This window comes from Rattus norvegicus, chromosome 1 (assembly GCF_021556685.1).
Source record: "Rattus norvegicus strain SHRSP/BbbUtx chromosome 1, alternate assembly SHRSP_T2T, whole genome shotgun sequence".
Classification (NCBI taxonomy): Eukaryota; Metazoa; Chordata; class Mammalia; order Rodentia; family Muridae; genus Rattus; species Rattus norvegicus.
The window spans coordinates 99,067-120,980 of record NC_141534.1 but is presented as its reverse complement, the minus strand read 5'-3'; the positions used below and the strand labels follow the sequence as shown (position 1 = coordinate 120,980).

At 36.7% G+C, this 21,914-nt stretch overlaps 1 pseudogene across 1 annotated transcript; it reads left to right on the top strand.

Moving 5' to 3' along the window:
• The first annotated feature begins 5,901 nt into the window (after positions 1-5,901).
• On the top strand, positions 5,902-20,989 carry LOC148006781 (vomeronasal type-2 receptor 116-like; annotated as a pseudogene). The gene is made up of 6 exons (XR_015644552.1): positions 5,902-6,107; positions 8,675-8,979; positions 9,341-10,146; positions 11,103-11,327; positions 18,810-18,933; positions 20,085-20,989. The product of XR_015644552.1 is annotated as a vomeronasal type-2 receptor 116-like (transcript).
• Positions 20,990-21,914: the final 925 nt, after the last annotated feature.

Below are 21,914 nucleotides of genomic sequence, written 5' to 3'. Positions count from 1 at the left end.
AATTCTTTATTCAGCTCTGAATTCCATTTATTATAGGGTTATTTGTCTCCCTGCGGTCTAACTTCTTCAGTTCTTTGTACATTTTAGATATAAGCCCTCTATGAGTTGTAGGATTGGTAAAGATCTTTTCCCAATCTGTTGGTTGACATTTTGTCCTAAGAAGACTGTCCTTTGCCTTAAAGAAGCTTTGTAGTTTTATGAGACCCCATTTGTCGATTCTTGATCTTGGAGGATAAGTCATTGGTGTTTTGTTCAGGAAATTATCTCAAGTGCCCATGTGTTTGAGGTCCTTCCCCACTTTTTCTTCTATTAGCTTGAGTTTATCTGGATGATGTGGAAGTCCTTGATCGATTGGACTTAAGTTTATATAGGGTGATAAGCATGGATTGATCTGCATTCTTCTACATGCTGACCTCATAGTGAACCAGCACCATTTGCCAAAAATGCCATTTTTTTCCATTGGATATTTTTGTCTCCTTTGTCAAAAATCAAGTGCCCATAGGTGTGTGATTTCATTTCTGGGTCTTCAATTCTATTACACTGGTCTATCTGTCTGTCTCTGTACCAATACCATGCAGTTTTTATCACTATTGCTCTGGAATACTGCTTGAGTTCAGGGATAGTGATTTCCCCAGGAAGTCCTTTTATTGTTGAGGATAGTTTTAGCTACCCTGGGATTTGTTATTGTAGATGGATTTGCAATTTTTTTCTGTCTAACTCTGACAAATTGGATCGAAATTTGATGGGGATTACATTGAATCTGTAGATCAGTTGTGGTAAAATGGCGATTTTTACTCTATTAATCCTGCCAATCCATGAGTATGGGAGATCTGTCCATCTTCTGAGATCTTCAATTTCTTTCTTCAGAGGCTTGAAGTTCTTATCATACAGATTATAACTTGCTTGGTAAAAGTCACACTGAGGTATTTTATATTATTTGGAATTATTATGAAGGGTGTCATTTCCCTAATTTCTGCATTGGCTTGTTTCTATTTTGTATAGAGGAAGGATACTGTTTTATTTGAGTTAATTTTATACCCAGCCAGTTTGCTGAAGGTGTTTTTCAGGTTTAGTAGCTCTCTAGTGGAACGTTTGGGATCATTTAAGTATATAATCATATTGTATGCAAATAGTTATGTTTTGATTTCTTCCTTTCCAATCTCTACTTTTTTGATCTCCTTTTTCTTATCTGATTGCTCTGGCTAGAACTTCAAGAACTATATTTAATAAGTAGGGAGGGAGTGAGCAGCCTTTTCTAGTCCCTGATTTTAGTGAGATTGCTTAATGTTTCTCTCAGTTTAGTTTAAAGTTAGCTACTGGTTTTCTGTATATGACTTGTACTATGTATAGGTAGGGGCCTTGAATTGCTGTTCATTTGAGGAGTTTTATCATGAAGGGGTGTTGATGTTGTCAAGTGCTTTCTCAGCTTCTGATGAAATGATCATGTGGTTTTTATCTTTCAGTTTCTTCATATAATGGATCACGTTGATGGTTTTCCGTATATTAAACTATCCCTGCATACTTGGGATGAAGCCTACTTGATCATGATGTATGATTGTTTTGATGTACTCTGGGATTCGGTTTGCAAGAATTTTGTTGAGTATTTTTCGTTGATATTCATAAGGGAAATTGGTCTGAAGTTCTCTTTCTTTGTTCGGTCTTTGCGTGGTTTAGGTATAAGAGTAATTGTGGCTTCATAGAAGGAATTCCGTAGTGCTTTACCAGTTTTAATTTTGTGGAAAAATTTGCATAGTATTGGTGTGAGGTCTTCTATGAAGGTCTGATAGAATTCTGCTCTGAACCCATCTGGACTTGGGCTCTTTTTGGTTGGGAGATCTTTAATGACTGGTTCAATTCTTTAGGAGTTATGGGGTTGTTTAAATGGTTTATCTGTTCCTGATTTAACTCTGGTACCTGTTATCTCTCTAGGAAATTGTCCATTTACTCCAGATTTTAGAGTTTTGTTGAATATAGACTTTTTTAGGAGGATCTGATGATTTTTTGAATTTGCTCTGATTCTGTTTTTATGTCTCCCTCTTCTTTTCCAATTTTGTTAATTTGGACACACTCCCTATGTCCTCTGGTTAGTCTGGCTAAGGGTCTATCTATCTTCTTGGTTTTCTCAAACAACCAGTTTTTGGTTCTGTTTATTCTATTATAATCCTTTTTGTGTCTACTTGGTTGATTTCAGCTCTCAGTTTATTTCCTGCCTTCTACTCCTCCTGGCTGTGTTTTCTTCGTTTTATTCTAGAGATTTTAGGTGTGCTGTCAAGCTGCTGACATATGCTTTCTCCTGTTTCTTTCTGCAGGCACTCAGAGCTATGAGTTTTCCTCTTAGCACAGCTTTCATTGTGTCCCATAAGTTTGGATATGTTGTACCTCCATTTTCATTAAATTCTAAGAAGTTTTCATTTCTTTCTTTATTTCTTCCTTGACCAGGTTATCATTGAGTAGAGCATGTTCAACTTCCATGTATATGTGGGCATTCTTCCCTTATTGTTATTGAAGACCAGCTTTAGCCCATGGTGGTCTGATAGCACGCATGGGATTATTTCTATCTGTCTGCATCTGTTGACGCCTGTTTTATGACCAATTGTATGGTCAATTTTGGAGAACGTACCATAAGGTGGTGAGAAGAATGTATATCCTTTTGCTTTAGGAAAGAATGTTCTATAAATATCTGTTAAGTCCATTTGGTTCATGACTTCTCTTGGTCTGTCTATGTCTCTGTTTAATTTCTGTTCCCATGATCTGTCCATTGATGAGAGTGGGGTGTTGAAATCTCCTACTATTATTGTGTGAGGTGCAATGTGTGTTTTGAGCTTTAGTAAGGTTTCTTTTACGGATGTAGTTGCCCTTGTATTTGGAGGATAGATATTTAGGATTGAGAGTTCATCTTGGTGGATTTTTCCTTTGATGAATATGAAGTGTCCTTCCTTATCTTTTTTGATGACTTTTAGTTGAAAATCGATTTTTTTCGATATTAGAATGGCTACTCCAGCTGACTTCTTCAGACCATTTGCTTGGAAAGTCGTTTTCTAACCTTTCACTCTGAGGTAGTGTCTGACTTTGTCTCTGAGGTGTATTTCTTGTAGGCAGCAGAATCCATGGACCTCATTGCATATCCTGTTTGTTAATCTATGTCTTTTTATTGGGGGAGTTGAGACCATTGATGTTGAGAGATATTAAGGAATGGTGATTATTGCTTCCTGTTATATTCATATTTGGATGTGAGATTAGGTTTGTGTGCTTTTCTTCTCTTTGTTTTGTTGCCAAGACGATTAGTTTCTTGCTTTTTCTTGGGTGTAGCTTACCTCCTTATTTTGGACTTTACCCTTTATTATCCTTTGTAGTGCTGGATTTGTAGAAAGATACTGTGTAAATTTGGTTTGTCATGGAATATCTTGGTTTCTTCATCTATGTTAATTGAGAGTTTTCCTGGATACAGTAACCTGGGCTGGCATTTGTTTAATTTTACGATCTGGATTACATCTGTCCAGGATCTTCTGGCTTTCATAGTTTCTGGCGAGACATCCGGTGTGATTCTGATAGGTCTGCCTTTATATGTTACTTGACCTTTTTCCCTTACTGCTTTTAATATTCTTTCTTTATTTTTGCATTTGGTGTTTTGACTATTATGTGATGGGAAGAGCTTCTTTTCTGGTCCAATCTACTTGGAATTCTGTAGGCTTCTTGTATGTATGTGGGCATCACTTTCTTTGGTTAGGGAAGTTTCCTTCTATGATTTTGTTGAAGATATTTACCGGTCCTTTGAGCTGGGATTCTTCACTCTCTTCTATTCCTATTATCCTTAGATTTGATCTTCTCATTGAGTCCTGGATTTACTGTATGTTTTGGACCAGTAGCTTTTTCCATTTTCCATTGTCTTTGACTGTTGTGTTGATGGTTTCTATGGAATCTTCTGCTCCTGAGATTCTCTCTTCTATCTCTTGTATTCTGTTGGTGATGCTTGTATCTACGGCTCCTTGTCTCTTCCTTTGGGTTTCCATATCCAGGGTTGTTTCCCTGTGTTCTTACTTTATTGCTTCTATTTCCATTTTTAATTCCTTCAACTCTTTGATTGTGTTTTCCTGGAATTCTTTCAGGGAGTTTTGTGATTCCTCTCTGTAGGCTTCTACTTGTTTTTGTTTTTTTTTATGTTTTCCTGCATTTCTCTAAGGGAGTTCTTCATGTCTTTCTTGAAGTCCTCCAGCATCATGATCAAATATGGTTTTAAATCTAGTCTTGCTTTTCTGGTGTGTTTGGATATTCAGTGTTTGCTGTGGTGGGAGAATTGGGCTCCGATGATGCCATGTAGTCTTGATTTCTGTTGCTTGGGTTCCTGTGCTTGCCTCTCGCCATCAGTTTACCCCTGGTGTTACTTTGTTCTGCTATTTCTGACAGTAGCTTGAACGTCCTATAGGCCTGTGTGTCTGTGTGCTGTAGACCTGTTTTCCTGTTTCCTTTCAGCCAGTTATGGGAACAGAATGTTCTGCTTTCGGGTGTGTAGTCTTTCCTGTCAGCTGTTCCTGTGGGGCTGTGTCCTGAGTCCACCAGATAGGTCGCTTAGAGCAGAAATGTTGGTCTTACCTGTGGTCCCACAACTCAAGTTGCTTGTGGGGGCCCGCTTTTGAATTCTCCGTGAGGGCTGCAACCAGGAGGACCTGCACCGCCTTTTCCAGGAGCCCCTGTGTATTGGGTCCTAGATGGCATTAGGTGTTTTCCTCTGGAGTCAGAAATGTGGGCAGAGTGTATTCTCTTCTGGCTTCCCAGGCATGTGTGCCCTCAGAAGCTTTTGCTCTTCCTCCCACGCAATTTTGGTGCAGAGAACTGTTGATCTTGTCCCTTCAGGTCCGGGCAGTGTCTCCCACCTTATTTTTTTTTACTGTACAATCATGGCATTGACCTAACTTGTACCAGTCCTCTGCTGCCTATAGAAATCAACCTACATATCAGACATACATCTGTCTTGTTGCAATGTAATCCAAGACAATACCATTTCAAAACAAATACCAACTAGGCATAAAAATGTTATATAATAATATTACCAATAAAATTCTCCCTCATAAACGACAGCTATATACTTTCATTCTTTTAAATAAAAAATATAAAATTGTTCCCAACCATCTTAATGAGGTGTGAACAAACACCAAACAAAAACAAATATTTACCAAATGTCTTTAAGTGTCAAGGAATGATTATCAGGCAAATGATCAGCATTACAGCTCATAAAATGTCTGCATAGGAACTGCTATTGGACAGGATGAGTGTTGAATCTATATGATTCCAGGAATTTTTAAATTTAGCATAATGACAGTCTCCAGATGATAAGAATCAAGGGAAATCTGAGGAGATTTTGTAAACATTCTCAATTCCTGGCTCAATGTTGGATGTAAATCTTCCCTTCCCTACACCAGGGAATGCAGGACCTAATGTGTCATTATTCAACACAAAGTCCAAATGATATGGAACATTTATGCCTTTGCAACTCTTGTCTTAATAAAAAAATTCTGAGGAAATCTATTGGATTCATATGTATTGCTGTTGACACATGGTCTGTTGAAGCTGTTCAAGAGAAAATTGCCCTTTGGAATATTTATGGCATGGATGTTAATGAAATCATGGCAGCTGTGGATGGAGAACATTATCTTCAAAACATGTTTTTGGAAATGTTTTGATCAAAAGTTTTCAGACCTCAGATGTAGAGCTTGAGGCCAGAATTTTCCCATTGTATCCAGGGAGCAGAACATATGATGAATGGAAAGAAACTGTTGAATATAATTAAGTGGATCACCCGTCAGCTGAAGCCTTAAAAAATACTAACTTGTGTAAATGTGTGTGTTATGTTTCCCTGCATAAGAATCAGGTTTCACAATTGCTCCATGCTAGATCCTAGCAGACATGAAGAAGATGTGGGCATTCACTATTGCCTTTTTTTCCCTGAAGTTTTGTCTCATCTTGTGCAGCTTGACTGAACCCAGTTGCTTTTGGAGAATAAAGAGGAGTGAAGATAATGATGGAGATTTGCGAAGTGACTGCGGTTTTGTCCTTTTTACACTCGAGAGTCCTATTGAAGAAAATTTTTATAATCGCATTATTAATTTTAGGTAAGTTATTAACATTATTTCATGCTTCAATATTATGAATTAGAAATATGTAACTGTGTACAAAACCTGTGAGATTCTGTCCTTTTTATTCTCCTTGTAACTTTAGGAACCACAGAAAATTAATTATAACTTCAATCACTATTTTAATATTTTCAAATTTGTCACAGTTTACCTTTGGTTTACTACATTGGCTCTAGTTCACAGAGCTGGAAAATGAGAGAGACTGAATTCTATCTCTTAAATCTTTTTTGATATCATATGTTGAAATATGTTTTTACCTTTACCTTGAATTCATAATCCCCACTTATGGCTAGTGACTGCATCACTGTCTCTCTTCAACTTTCTGCCTAGCATTCCTGTATAAGCATGCATGGAAAGGCCTCAATAAAATGGTTATCTAATTTTGGCCTCTAAAAGTTGGGCATACACTTATACATTGAAATATGTGTGGTGGGGTGGTGGAAAGATGTCTACTATATATGATTAAATGTATATTATTACATATATATTATGATCACATATATATGCTTTGCATTATAAAATAGTCTTTAAATGAGCCTCTCCTGTCATTCTGGAGCTGTCACTGAATATGGAAAAGCCTGCCAGAATTCTTATACTGTTACCAGAATATCTATTCATCCAGTGAAGCAAACACTTATGCCCATATTAGAATTATTATCTGCATTATATAGATATTCAATATTTTTCTTAATTTCTAAAAATATATAACATTCGAGAACATCTAGGAGAATAAATGTACTTCTTGTAGATAAGAAGCTGTTCTCAATGTGGATACATACTTCTTAGATTCCAAGTGTGAGATGTTATCATTAGTGGCTGCAGATCATGAGAGAAGGGATGCTGAAATCACTCAAATTTTAGCTAATCAATCTGCTTGGGACTTCATTCTTTCATAAACTGAAGTTTCCTGCACTTTTATATCACTGACTCTCATCCCATTTCATATTCAAATTTTGTGTCTTTGGGATTTAAACAAAATATTTTCTAATTGATAGCCACAGTATACTGTGTACACTTTGATAGTAGTGGTGGCTTCACATTATTGTAATTCTGTGTGGGTCAGTAGAAATTTCATTTCTGATGCATTCTTTATCATCCCAGATCTCATTGGAAAAAATAGTGGACATTCTCATTACTGACACTTCTATAAGCGATAGTAAGACTTAAATTTACAAATATGTGAATTGCGTCAATACATTTTTACGGTTTAGAAAGGAAAACTTAGCTCCAAACATTTAATTGAAAAGTGCTAATTTCAGCAAAAGATCATGTTTGGTGTTTTACTCCTGATGAGAGGTAATTGCTAATAATAACAGATGAACAGATGAACTTCCAACTGTGCTTGGGCAGAGGTACACATTCCAAGTGAAAGAAAGTCTTACTGCTCAGACAACTCTTAAAGAATCTTAAAGAATTAAGAAGCCTGAAGTGTTAAGAGAAATCTCAATCTACTTTTACAAAATTAAAATAGTAACAACACACTGAAAAGTAACTTTAAGTTGATGTGTAATGGAGCCTATAAACTATTATTCAGGTTACATAGGATATTCTATCATTTAATGTACTTGAAATGAATAAATAAATTTAAGTGGAATATATCTTTGAATATTTATTGTTTAATGAATACTAACAGTGAAAACTATTAAAAGCATGTTCTGTGAACAAGGAAATATTATTGATAATGCTTCTCACTATGCATAAAATTAGCATTTTCATAATGTTTGACTTGAAAGAGTTTTTGCTAATTTGAAATTTGAAAAATGTTCTTACTGATACCATAAATTCTCTCCTAAAAACACTGATACGCTTTTCAAAGTAAACTGATTGTTAGATAATTTACACAGATACATAATTCATTTTGCATAAACTTACTCTATGTTAGGTATTATTATATAAGGGCTTTTGAAAATATTTCTAAATGATTCACTTTTTAATATTTTATGCTCTTTTACTCTGCTTGATACTCAAAGGAAATTTTGAGTTTTGAAACAAATTAGTATGTAACATTAGGTATAGGATCATGAGTAATAGACATTATTAAATATGCATTAATGATATTTTAGGGTGCAAAAGTGTATGAATATAAAAGTTGAACAAAATTTTGGATATAACATGATTCAAAAAATATGAAATATTATTAACATGTTTGAATATAAAGTACATTTAAATACTAAAAATATAATGCAAATGTGTTACATATTTCATGTGTAGTTTAAGTCATGCTTCTTATTTTGTATTTGTGGAATTACATCTCCATGATTATATTGTAACAGTCTTACTCAATTGGACTCTAATGTAGTTTGAAGATGGTGTTCAGAGATAAAATAGTCCCCTTATTGACTTTCACAATTACAAAATTCATCATAGGTTAGTGTCCTAGGTCTATGAATTCTTAAATTGTATTCAAATCTTAAAATCTAAATTTTATGAGACTTAATTCATGACACTTAGACAGAGATTTAGAATGTCTTGTGGTACAAACTTAACTGCAATTGAAATTTTATTTTTCAAGCATCTCTCTTAATCATCATTATGCTTGGTTTTAGGATATCAGCAAGAAAATATGAGTTTTTTCTGGTACTGTTTTTTGCTATCGATGAGATCAACAAGAATCCTTATCTTTTATCCAACATGTCTTTGATATTTTCCATCATTGTTGGCCTGTGTGAGGATACAATGGGAGTTCTGGATAAAGCATATTCACATCAAAGCAAAATTTTCAAACGAATTAATTATTTCTGTGGAATAAAGCAACGTTGTGATATAAACCTGACAGGACCATCATGGACAACTTCCTTAAAACTGTCAATTTATTCAAGGACACCAAAGGTAATAATGTGTGACACTGGACAGATTACCAACTTTTAAATTACATTTATATGTGCCTAAAAGAAAACTTGGACCCCATGCATTTGTGGGTATACTGCTACACAAACACACACAAACACACACACACACACACACACACACACAATAAAATAATCAGATTGTATAGCTATCCTGGGCAAACAGGAAAAACTGTTCTATAGAACATTCAGATTTGTCAGGAATATTCTAGAATATAATATGAAAAATATATGATATGTATAGTTTAATCTTACTACCCTTAATCTGAGTTCTGAACAGTGAGAAACATTACTTGTATATATGTCTAAACCTCCTAACAATCATCTTCCTCATGTGGATGTTTCATCCTCTCTTCTGTACTCTTTAGATTTTCTTTGGCTCATTTAACCCTAATCTGAGTGACCATGACCAGTTTCCCTATATCTATCAGATAGCAAACAAAGACACATATTTGTTCCGTGGCATGGTCTCCTTGATGTTTCATTTTGGATGGACTTGGATAGGACTGGTCATCTCAAATGATGACCAAGGTATTCAGTTTCTTTCAGACTTGAGAGAAGAAATGCAAAGGCATGCAATCTGTTTAGCTTTTGTGATTATGATCCCAGAAACCATGCAGATATACAAGACAAGAGTTAAGATATATGACCAACAACTTATGACATCTTCAGCAAAGGTTGTTGTCATTTATGGTGAAATGAACTCCACTCTAGAACTCAGCTTTAGAAGATGGGCATATTTAGGTGCACAGAGAATCTGGATCACAACCTCACAATGGGATGTCATCACAAACCAAAAAGATTTCAGCCTTGATTTCTCCCATGGGACTGTCACTTTTGCCCATCACCACAATGACATCACTATATTTAGAAATTTTATGCAAACAATAAACACATCCAAGTATCCAATAGACATTTCGCAGTCTATGCTGCAGTGGAACCATTTTAACTGTTCAATCTCAAAGAACAAGAAGAAAATGGATTGTTTTACGTTCAACAACCCATTGGAATGGTTAGCACAGCACACATTTGACATGGTCCTGAGTGAAGAAGGTTACAATTTGTATAATGCTGTGTATGCTGTGGCCCACACCTACCATGAACTCATTTTTCAACAAGCAGAGTCTCAGAAAATGGCAGATCCCAAAGGAGTATTCACTGACTGTCAGCAGGTAACGTTTGTTACATTTCATTATGCTTAGATTTATCAATGTGACCTTTCAGGCCCCTGAGAAGTTCACATACATTTGTTAGAGGTTATCTCTTGGTATAAAGTTTTCTATACTGCAAAACTCCAAAATGACCTTTTTACATGGATATATATCATTCCCAGTGATAAGTTTTAATAGGAGACAATACATTTTTATAAATATCAGTGAATTGTGTGACAATGTGTTTCAACATTTAACCGAATGAGGTCAAAATTCAAAAGGAGCCAAGAGTTTTATCAGAAAATCCTTAAGTGATGACTAGACCAGAATATTTTTCTCAAAAAGAATTTCTCAAAAATAAATACATGTGCTCCAATAATAGCTATTCATTTAAATTAATTATTATTTATAACAACACATATGATTAACAGTGCACATTTCATTAAGTTAATGATTATTTCATACATGTATGCAGTATGTACATGATTGATCCCATACCATTCTTTACTTCCAAAACTTCCACACTTTTTTTTCCTTTTTTTTTTCTGCAGCTGGGGACCGAACCCAGGGTCTTGCGGTTGCTAGGCAAGTGCTCTACCACTGAGCTAAATCCCCAACCACTTCCAGACTTTTTTACTTCCCCTTATTTCTTACATATTTATTTGGCTCCAGCTTTTAAATATAATTTTTGACAGACATGTGTACACATATACACACATACCATGTGATTTGTTCTCTGGTAATCATTTATTCTAGCTTTTTTAACCATCAAACATTAATTTGAATATATTAACTTGTAATTACACAATATAATATGTAATTATAACTTGTAATAATGCAGTATCATGCACTTTACTACATGGGATTAATTTAACCTGTATTTTCTGAAAGACATTAAAAGATTGTGGAACATTCTCAATTTGGCATTCACTGTATTGATATGCATATATAATCATCTAATGATTAATCTCATTCAGGTGGCTTCTTTGCTAAAAACTAGGGTATTTATTAACCCTGTTGGAGAACTGGTAAATATGAATCATAAGGAAAATTATTGTGCCAAGTATGACATTTTCATCATTTGGAATTTTCCACAAGGCCTTGGATTAAAAGTGAAAATAGGAAGCTATTTTCCTTGTTTGCCACAGAGTCAACAACTTCATATATCTGAAGACTGGGAGTGGGTCACAGAAGAAACATTGGTAGGTATATTAAAATTTTTATTTTTTAAAGATATCTGAATTTTAAAATAGCAAACATTCAAATAATATCCATGTAGTTAAGACCAATAAATACACTTGCAAATGACCATTCTCAGTTACAAGCACCAAAATTAAATAACACTGAAATTCATGTAATCTGGTCATAGCCATCAAAGGACTCTGAATTCCATGTTCAATTCCATCTATGTGACTATTTACCCCATACTACAGAAATATATTTATTAAATTCATAGCAATATATATGTATATATATAAACAATGAATTTATCTGATTATATGAACATAGTTGTAGCCCAATTGAGTATAGAATGGATTGATTAAGAGAAGTATTTTTCCAGATTCAAACTTTTCTTTTTCTAATTTATAGATTTTTATTATTAATTTTATTTATTTACTTTTTAATATTATCTTCCTTCCCAGTTTCTCCTCCTCTACAGAGTATTGCCTTATCTGGCATCAGAGTGAAGGGAGGCCCTTGGTCCTCTGGAGGGTGCATGCCACAGAATATAAGAATATTAGATCAATGAAGCCAGGGTATCCAATTTGTTGGAGAAGCTCTCTAATAGAAGCAGGGGGAGGGATGGAATGGGATTTAAAGGTTTTCTTTTACACTTAGGAGAAGTTCATTAATTGTATGAGAGTCTTATATGACATCCTTTGTTCTTACTCACTGAGCAATTCTTTCTTGATATATCCTACCTTCTCTATCCTTAGAACTCAGTGTTCCTATTATTATACTTCTTTTTTTTTATTAACTTGAGTATTTCTTATATACATTTCGAGTGTTATTCCCTTTCCCGGTTTCCGGGCAAACATCCCCTCCGCCCTCCCATTTCTTATCGGTGTTCCCCTCACATCCTCCCCCCATTTCCGCCCTCCCCCCAACAATCTAGTTTACTGGTGGTTCAGTCTTAGCAGGACCCAGGGCTTCCCCTTCCACTGATGCTCTTACTAGGATATTCATTCTACCTATGAGGTCAGAGACCAGGGTCAGTCCATGTATAGTCTTTAGGTAGTGGCTTAGTCCCTGGAAGCTCTGGTTGCTTGGCATTGTTGTTCATATGGGGTCTCGAGCCACTTCAAGCTCTTCCAGGTCTTTCTCTGTTTCCTTCAACGAGGGTCCTATTCTCAGTTCAGTGGTTTGCTGCTGGGATTCGACTCTGTGTTTCCTGTATTCTGGCTGTGTCTCTCAGGAGCGATCTACATCCGGCTCCTGTCGGCCTGCATTTCTTTGCTTCATCCATCTTGTCAAATTGGATGGCTGTATATACATGGGCCACATGTGGGGCAGGCTCTGAATGGGTGTTCCTTCAGTCTCTATTTTAATCTTTGCCTCTCGATTACCTGCCAAGGGAATTCTTGTTCCCCTTTTAAAGAAGGAGTGAAGCATTCACAGTTGATCATCCGTCTTGAGTTTCATTTGTTCTAGGCATCTAGGGTAATTCAAGCATTTGGGCTAATAGCCACTTATCAATGAGTGCATACCATGTGTGCTTTTCTGTGATTGGGTTACCTCACTCAGGATGATATTTTCCAGTTCCAACCATTTGCCCACGAATTTCATAAAGTCGTTGTTTTTGATAGCTGAGTAATATTCCATTGTGTAGATGTACCACATTTTCTGTATCCATTCCTCTGTTGAAGGGCATCTGGGTTCTTTCCAGCTTCTGGCTATTATAAATAAGGCTGCGATGAACATAGTGGAGCACGTGTGTTTTTTGTAAGTTGGGGCATCTTTTGGGTATATGCCCAAAAGAGGTACAGCTGGATCCTCAGGCAGTTCAATGTCCAATTTTCTGAGGAACCTCCAGACTGATTTCCAGAATGGTTGTACCAGTCTGCAATTCCACCAACAATGGAGGAGTGTTCCTCTTTCTCTGCATCCTCGCCAGCATCTGCTGTTGCCTGAGTTTTTGATCTTTGCCATTCTCACTGGTGTGAGGTGAAATCTCAGGGTTGTTTTGATTCGCATCTCCCTTATGACTAAAGATGTTGAACATTTCTTTAGGTGTTTCTCAGCCATTCAGCATTCCTCAGCTGTGAATTCTTTGTTTAGCTCTGAACCCCATTTTTTAATAGGGTTATTTGTCTCCCTGCGGTCTAACTTCTTGAGTTCTTTGTATATTTTGGATATAAGGCCTCTATCTGTTGTAGGATTGGTAAAGATCTTTTCCCAATCTGGTGGTTGCCGTTTTGTCCTAACCTCAGTGTCCTTTGCCTTACAGAAGCTTTGCAGTTTTATGAGATCCCATTTGTCGATTCTTGATCTTAGAGCATAAGCCATTGGTGTTTTGTTCAGGAAATTTTCCAGTGCCCATGTGTTCCAGATGCTGCCCTAGTTTTTCTTCTATTACTTTGAGTGTATCTGGTTTGATATGGAGGTCCTTGATCCACTTGGACTTAAGCTTTGTACAGGGTGATAATCATGGATCGATCTGTATTCTTCTACATGTTGCCCTCCAGTTGAACCAGCACCATTTGCTGAAAATTCTATCTTTTTTCCATTGGATGGTTTTGGCTCCTTTGTCAAAAATAAAGTGCCCATAGGTGTGTGGGTTCCTTTCTGGGTCTTCAATTCTGTTCCATTGGTCTATCTGTCTGTGTCTGTACCAATACCATGCAGTTTTTATCACTATTGCTGTCATACTGCTTGAGTTCAGGGATAGTGATTCCCCCTGAAGTCCTTTTATTGTTGAGGATAGTTTTAGCTATCCTGGGTTTTTTGTTATTCCAGATGAATTTGCAAATTGTTCTGTCTAACTCTTTGAAGAATTGGATTGGTATTTTGATGGGGATTGCATTGAATCTGTAGATCGCTTTTGGTAAAATGACCATTTTTACTATATTAATCCTGCCAATCCATGAGGATGGGATATCTTGCCATTTTCTGAGGTCTTCTTCAATTTCTTTCTTCAGAGTCTTGAAGTTCTTATTGGACAGATCTTTTACTTGCTTGGTTAAACTCACACCGAGGTACTTTATATTATTTGGGTCTATTATGAAGGGTGTTGTTTCCATAATTTCTTTCTCGGTTTGTTTCTCTTTTGTGTAGAGGAAGGCTACAGATTTATTTGAGTTAATTTTATACCCAGCCACTTTGCTGAAGTTGTTTATCAGCTTTAGTAGTTCTCTGGTGGAACTTTTGGGATCACGTAAATATACTATGATATCATCTGCAAATAGTGATATTTTGACCTCTTCTTTTCCTATCTGTAACCGCTTGACCTCCTTTTGTTGTCTGATTGCTCTGGCTAGAACTTCAAGAAATATATTGAATAAGTAGGGAGAAAGTGGGCAGCCTTGTCTAGTCCCTGATTTTAGTGGGATTGCTTCAAGTTTCTCTCCATTTAGTTTAATGTTAGCAACATTTTGCTAACATTTGCTGTATATGGCTTTTACTATGTTTAGGTATCGGCCTTGAATTCCTATTCTTTTCAGGACTTTTAACATGAAGGGGTGTTGAATTTTGTCAATTGCTTTCTCAGCATCTAATGAAATGATCATGTGGTTTTGTTCTTTCAGTTTGTTTATATAATGGATCACGTTGATGGTTTTCTGTATATTAAACCATCCCTGCATGCCTGGGATGAAGCCTACTTGATCATGGTGGATGATTGTTTTGATGTGCTCTTGGATTCGGTTTGCCAGAATTTTATTGAGTATTTTTGCGTCGATATTCATAAGGGAAATTGGTCTGAAGTTCTCTTTCTTTGTTGGGTCTTTGTGTGGCTTAGGTATAAGAGTAATTGTGGCTTCATAGAAGGAATTCAGGAGTGTTTCATCTGTTTCAATTTTATGGAATAGTTTGGATAATTTAGATATGAGGTCTTCTATGAAGGTCTGATAGAATTCTGCACTAAACCCTTCTCGACCTGGGCTCCTTTTGGTTGGGAGACCTTTAATGACTGCTTCTATTTCCTTAGGAGTTATGGGGTTGTTTAACTGGTTTATCTGTTCCTGATTTAAGGTCGGTACCTGGTATCTGTCTAGAAATTGTTCATTTCCTGCAGATTTTCAAGTTTTGTTGAATATAGGCTGTTATAGTACAATCTGATGATTTTTTGAATTTCCTCTGTTTCTGTAGTTATGTCTCCCTTTTCATTTCTGATTTTGTTAATTTGGACACACGCTCTGGGTCCTCTCGTTAGTCTGGCTAAGGGTTTATCTATCTTGTTGATTTTCTCATAGAACCAACTTTTGGTTCTGTTGATTCTTTCTATGGTCCTTTTTGTTTCTACTTGGTTGATTTCAGCTTGAGTTTGATTATTTCCTGCCTTCTACTCCTCCTGGGTGTATTTGCTTCTTTGTGTTCTAGAGCTTTTAGGTGTGCTATCAAGCTGCTGACATATGCTCTCTCCTGTTTCTTTCTGCAGGCACTCAGCGCTATGAGCTTTCCTCTTAGCAAAGCTTTCATTGTGTCCCATAAGTTTGGGTATGTTGTACCTTCATTTTCATTAAATTCTAAAATGTCTTTAATTTTTTCTTTATTTCTTCCTTGACCAGGTTATCATTGAGTAGAGCATTGTTCAATTTCCACGTATATGTGGGCATTCTTCTCTTATTGTTATTGAAGACAATTTTTAGGCCATGGTGGTCCAATAGCACACATGGGATTATTTCTATCTTTCTGTACCTGTTGAGGCCCGTTATTTGACCAATTATATGGTCAGTTTTGGAGAAAGTACCATGAGCAGCTGAAAAGAAGGTATATCCTTTTGTTTTAGGAAAGAATGTTCTATAAATATCTGTTAAGTACATTTGGCTCATGACTTCTCTTGGTCTGTCTATGTCTCTGTTTAATTTCTGTTTCCATGATCTGTCCGTTGATGAGAGTGGGGTGTTGAAATCTCCTACTATTATTTTGTGAGGTGCAATGTGTGTTTTGAGCTTTAGTAAGGTTTCTTTTACGTATGTAGGTGCCCTTGTATTTGGAGCATAGATATTTAGGATTGAGAGTTCATCTTGGTGGAGTTTTCCTTTGATGAATATGAAGTGTCCTTCCTTATCTTTTTTGATGACTTTTAGTTGAAAATTGATTTTATTTGATATTAGAATGGCTACTCCAGTTTACTTCATCCGACCATTTGCTTGGAAAGTTGTTTTCCAGCCTTTCACTCTGAGGTAGTGTCTGTCTTTGTCTCTGAGGTGTGTTTCCTGTAGGCAGCAGAATGCAGGGTCCTCGTTGCCTATCCAGTTTGTTAATCTATGTCTTTTTATTGGGGAGTTGAGGCCATTGATGTTGAGAGATATTAAGGAATAGTGATTATTGCTTCCTGTTATATTCATATTTGGATGTGAGGTTATGTTTGTGTGATTTTCTTCTCTTTGTTTTGTTGCCAAGACCATTAGTTTCTTGCTTGTTCTAGGGTATATTTTGCCTCCTTATGTTGGGCTTTACCCTTTATTATCCTTTGTAGTGCTGGATTTGTAGAAATATATTGTGTAAATTTGGTTTTGTCATGGAATATCTTGGTTTCTCCATCTATGTTAATTGAGAGTTTTGCAGGATACAGTAACCTGGGCTGACATTTGTGTTCTCTTAGGGTCTGTATGACATCTGTCCAGGATCTTCTAGCTTTCATAGTTTCTGGCGAAAAGTGTGGTGTGATTCTGACAGTCCTGCCTTTATATGTTACTTGACCTTTTTCCCTTACTCTTTTAATATTCTTTATTTTGTGCGTTTGGTGTTTTGACTATTATGTGAGGGGAGGTGTTTCTTTTCTGGTCCAATCTATTTGGAGTTCTGTAGGCTTCTTGTATGCCTATGGGTATCACTATTTTTAGGTAAGGGAAGTTTTCTTCTATGATTTTGTTGAAGATATTTACTGGTCCTTTGAGCTGGGAGTCTTCACTCTCTTCTATACCTATTATCCTTAGGTTTGATCTTCTCATTGAGTCCTGGATTTCCAGTATGTTTTGGACCAGTAGCTTTTTCTGCTTTACATTATCTTTGACAGTTGTGCCCATGATTTCTATGGAATCTTCTGCTCCTGAGATTCTCTCTTCCATCTCTTGTATTCTGTTGGTGAAGCTTGTATCTACAGCTCCTTGTCTTTTCTTTTGATTTTCTATGTCCAGGGTTGTTTCCATGTGTTCTTTCTTGATTGCTTCTATTTCCATTTTTAATTCCTTTACCTGTTTGATTGTGTTTTCCTGGAATTCTGTCAGGGATTTTTGCGATTCCTCTCTGTAGGCTTCTACTTGTTCTCTAAGGGAGTTCTTCATGTCTTTCTTGAAGTCCTCCAGCATCATGATCAAATATGATTTTGAAACTAGGTCTTGCTTTTCTGGTGTGTTTGGATATTCCATGTTTGCTTTGGTGGGAGAATTGGGCTCCGATTATGCCATGTAGTCTTGGTTTCTGTTGCTTGGGTTCCTGTGCTTGCCTCTCGCCATCAGATTATCTCTAGTGTTACTTTGTTCTGCTATTTCTGACAGTGGCTAGACTGTCCTATAAGCCTGTGTGTCAGGAGTGCTGTAGACCTGTTTTCCTGTTTTCTTTCAGCCAGTTATGGGGACAGAGTTTTCTGCTTTCAGGTGTGTAGTTTTTCCTCTCTACAGGTCTTCAGCTGTTCCTGTGAGCCTGTGTCTGGAGTTCACCAGGCAGGTCACTTGCAGCAGAAAATTTGGTATTACCTGTGGTCCCGAGGCTCAAGTTTGCTCGTGGGGTGTTTTCCTCTGGCATCAGAGATGTGTGCAGATTGCAGTCTCTTCTGGTTTCCCAGGCGTGTCTGCCTCTCTGAAGGGTTATCTCTCCCTCCCACGGGATTTGGGTGCAGAGAACTGTTTATCTGGTAGGTCCCTTCAAGTTATGGCGGTGTCTCAGGCGCAATGCTCCTGCTGCTCCTTGGCCCTCCTCTCCTGGAACCCAGATGCCGTATACAGTTTCCTCTTGGGCCAGTGATGTGGGCAGGGGTGGGCAGTGTTGGTGGTCTCTTCCGCTCTGCAGCCTCAGGAGTGCCCACCTGACCAGGTGGTGAGTTCTCTCTCCCACGGGGTTTGGGAGCAGAGCTATTATTATATTTCTAAATCTTGAGAGAAAAACTGATGCCACAAAAATGTTCCACTTGAATTAACAAGTTTAGGAAGGACAAAATTTAGATTCTGACACGTGAAATGTTAAATTATAATATTACATGACATAGTAATTTTTGTATGACATTCAGTGCATTGCCGAGTAATACAAAATAATAAATTGTCAGAGGAATATATCTGGTAATATCCCATATATTAATCTGTGTGTCATTTTACATATGATGTAATCATGAATTACACACACACATACAAATTAAATACATATTTATATATCATATATAATGTGTATAGTTCATGTTTATATATATATATATGTGTGTGTGTGTGTGTGTGTGTGTGTATGTCTGTGTGTGTGGGTGTGCCTGTGTGTGTGTGTGTATGTCTGGATGTCTGTGTGTCTGTGTGTCTGTATGTGTATTGCCTCAGGTTCCCTCCTCAGTGTGTAGTGTGACATGTACTGCAGGATTCAGAAAAATTCATCAGAAACAAACAGCCGACTGCTGCTTTGATTGTGTCCAGTGCCAAGAAAATGAGATTGCCAATGATACAGGTACATGCTTGCATGCAGAAGAAAATATGATGAATTTGAATACCTTCTCTTTACAAACTAGAAATATGATATGACCTAGATGGAAACTACAGTCCAAAAATCTCCATGTTTCAGAATTTAATTAGTTAAATAATATCATTTTCTCTTGGACCCAGTAAATTACCTGCAATAGCTTCTACAAACAACTCATGTCTCTCACAATATAATGGTTAATGATTTTATATCATGCAGAAAATATTTAGGGGGACATACATGTGTTACAATTATTAAAAAATAATTTTAGGTGTAACCTAAGCAGATGTTTGCTCTTTTTTGATTCTTTGTAAAAAGAGTCTTGACTACATGTACTGTCTACTATCTTTGTGTCACCCGGCTTAGTCCCTGACAAAGACAAGATGCTCAGAACAACAAGTGTTCTCTATTGAAACATATTTTAAGAACTTACATGACATAAAGGATTAGGCATGTCCTATCAATGAATTAGAAAAAGAGTGGTGATTTCAAGAATGCAACAAGAGATGGAAGAGTGCTTATCATTAATTACAGCCTAACTAAGGAAAGCAGGATGAATGTCAATATCAATAATCTTCATGCCATAACTTTCTATACCCATAATCATGGAAAGTTTAGTTGGGGGAAAGGAAATGATGCCACAATAAGAGGGACATGCATAAGTTTATGAGCCATACAGCTTCAAAAATGAGAATATTCCTTCACACGAACAGCATTTGAATGAGGAATTGGATGTTCACAAGCCTATGTGTAGATACAGACACAGTGCACAATTCCCAGAGCAAACACAATACCTAATGGTTTTCATCAACTGGCATCAAAAAATATGTTGGCAATAGCAAATTTATGGTTTGAGAAATAAAATGAACTGAGATTATGCATATTAGTAGTCATCATATTTTTATTTCATTTTTGTTTAAGAGATAACTTTTCCATTTTCTATGATAATGATTTGTTCCCTCAAAAAGCATAGGTTAATTGACAGCAATCTTAAGTTAGTAGACCCTAGAGCAATTATGAACAAAATATATTCTCAACACCAAACTATTTATTAATATATCCTCTGAATAAAACAAATATATGATTATTAACTACATGATCATGATATCTTATAAGGGATTATTGTTCTTTGCCGGCAGATATGGAGCATTGTGTGAGATGTCCAGAGGATTCGTACGCCAACTTAGAACAAACCGAGTGCCTCCAAAGAGTTGTGACTTTTCTCGCTTATGAAGATCCATTGGGGATGGCTCTAGGATGCATGGCCCTGTCCTTCTCAGCCATCACAATTCTAGTACTAGTCACTTTTGTGAAGTACAGGGATACTCCCATTGTGAAAGCCAATAACCGCATTCTCAGCTACATCCTGCTCATATCTCTAGCCTTCTGTTTTCTGTGCTCATTGCTCTTCATTGGACATCCCAACCAGGCCACCTGCATCCTGCAGCAGACCACATTTGCAATATTTTTCACAGTTGCTATTTCTACTGTGTTGGCCAAAACAATAACTGTGGTCACAGCTTTCAAGCTTACTACACCAGGGAGAAGGATAAGAAAGATGATGATAAAAGGGGCAATTAACTTGCTCATTCCCATTTGTACCCTAATCCAACTTGTTCTCTGTGCAATCTGGTTGGTGACATCTCCTCCATTTATTGACAGAGATATACAATCTGAACATGGGAAGATAATCATCATTTGCAACAAAGGCTCAGTCATTGCCTTCCACATTGTCTTGGGATATTTGGGCTCCTTGGCTCTGGGGAGCTTCACTGTGGCTTTCTTGGCTAGGAACCTTCCTGACAGATTCAATGAGGCCAAGTTCCTAACATTCAGCATGTTGGTCTTCTACAGTGTTTGGATCACCTTCCTCCCTGTATACCACAGCACCAGGGGGAAGGTTATGGTTGTTGTTGAGGTTTTCTCCATCTTGGCTTCTAGTGCAGGGTTGCTAGGGTGTATATTTGTCCAAAAGTGTTATGTTCTTTTAGTTCAACCAGATTTAAATGTTCTTCAGAAATAAAAAGATAAATTGATTTATTGACCTTTTGGTACTTTTAAAATGTTAGATGGTGGTCAACATATCTATTTTGCTTCGTCATAACAATAGTTTTCATAAATCATCAAATAAAATTAAGTAATATCTAGGGATAGTATTTGTACCACAGGACAACACTGCATAAAGCAATACCAATTAGTAAGTTTTGGTACCAAATGAGCTCTCAGAAACCTAAACATATTGAGAACAGGAGATCTCCACTAAGGAGAGGCTACAATCGCTTTGATTTTTAGAGATGTGTTTTTAAGAAATCTTTTTTTTTTTACATTATAATCGGTCTGAAACAGGCCTCAACAGATACAGAAAGACAGAAATAATCCCATGTGTCCTATAAGACCCCCACAGGATAAAGGTGGTCATTGATAACAATAAGGAAAGAATCCCCACATATACATGGAAGTTGAACAATGCTCTACTCAATGATAACCCGGACGAGGAAGAAATAAAGAAAGAAATTAAAGACTTCTCAGAATTTAATGAAAATGAAGGTACAACATACACAAACTTATGGGACACAATGAAAGCTGTGCTAAGAGGAAAACTCATAGCTCTCAGTGCTTGCAGATAGAAACCGGAGGGAGCACATGTCAACAGCTTGACAGCACACCTGAAACTCTAGAACAAAAAGAAGCAAATACACCGAGGAGTAGAAGGCAGGAAATAATCAAACTCAGAGCTGAAATCAACCAAGTAGAAACAAAAAGGACCATAGAAAGAATCAACAGAACCAAAAGCTGGTTCTTTGAGAAAATCAACAAGATAGATAAACCCTTAGCGAAATTAACCAGAGGACACAGAGAGTGTTTCCAAATTAACAAAATCAGAAAAGAAAAGGGAGACATAACAACAGAGTGAATGGAAATTCAGAAACTCATTAGATCCTACCACAAAAGACTATATTCAACAACAC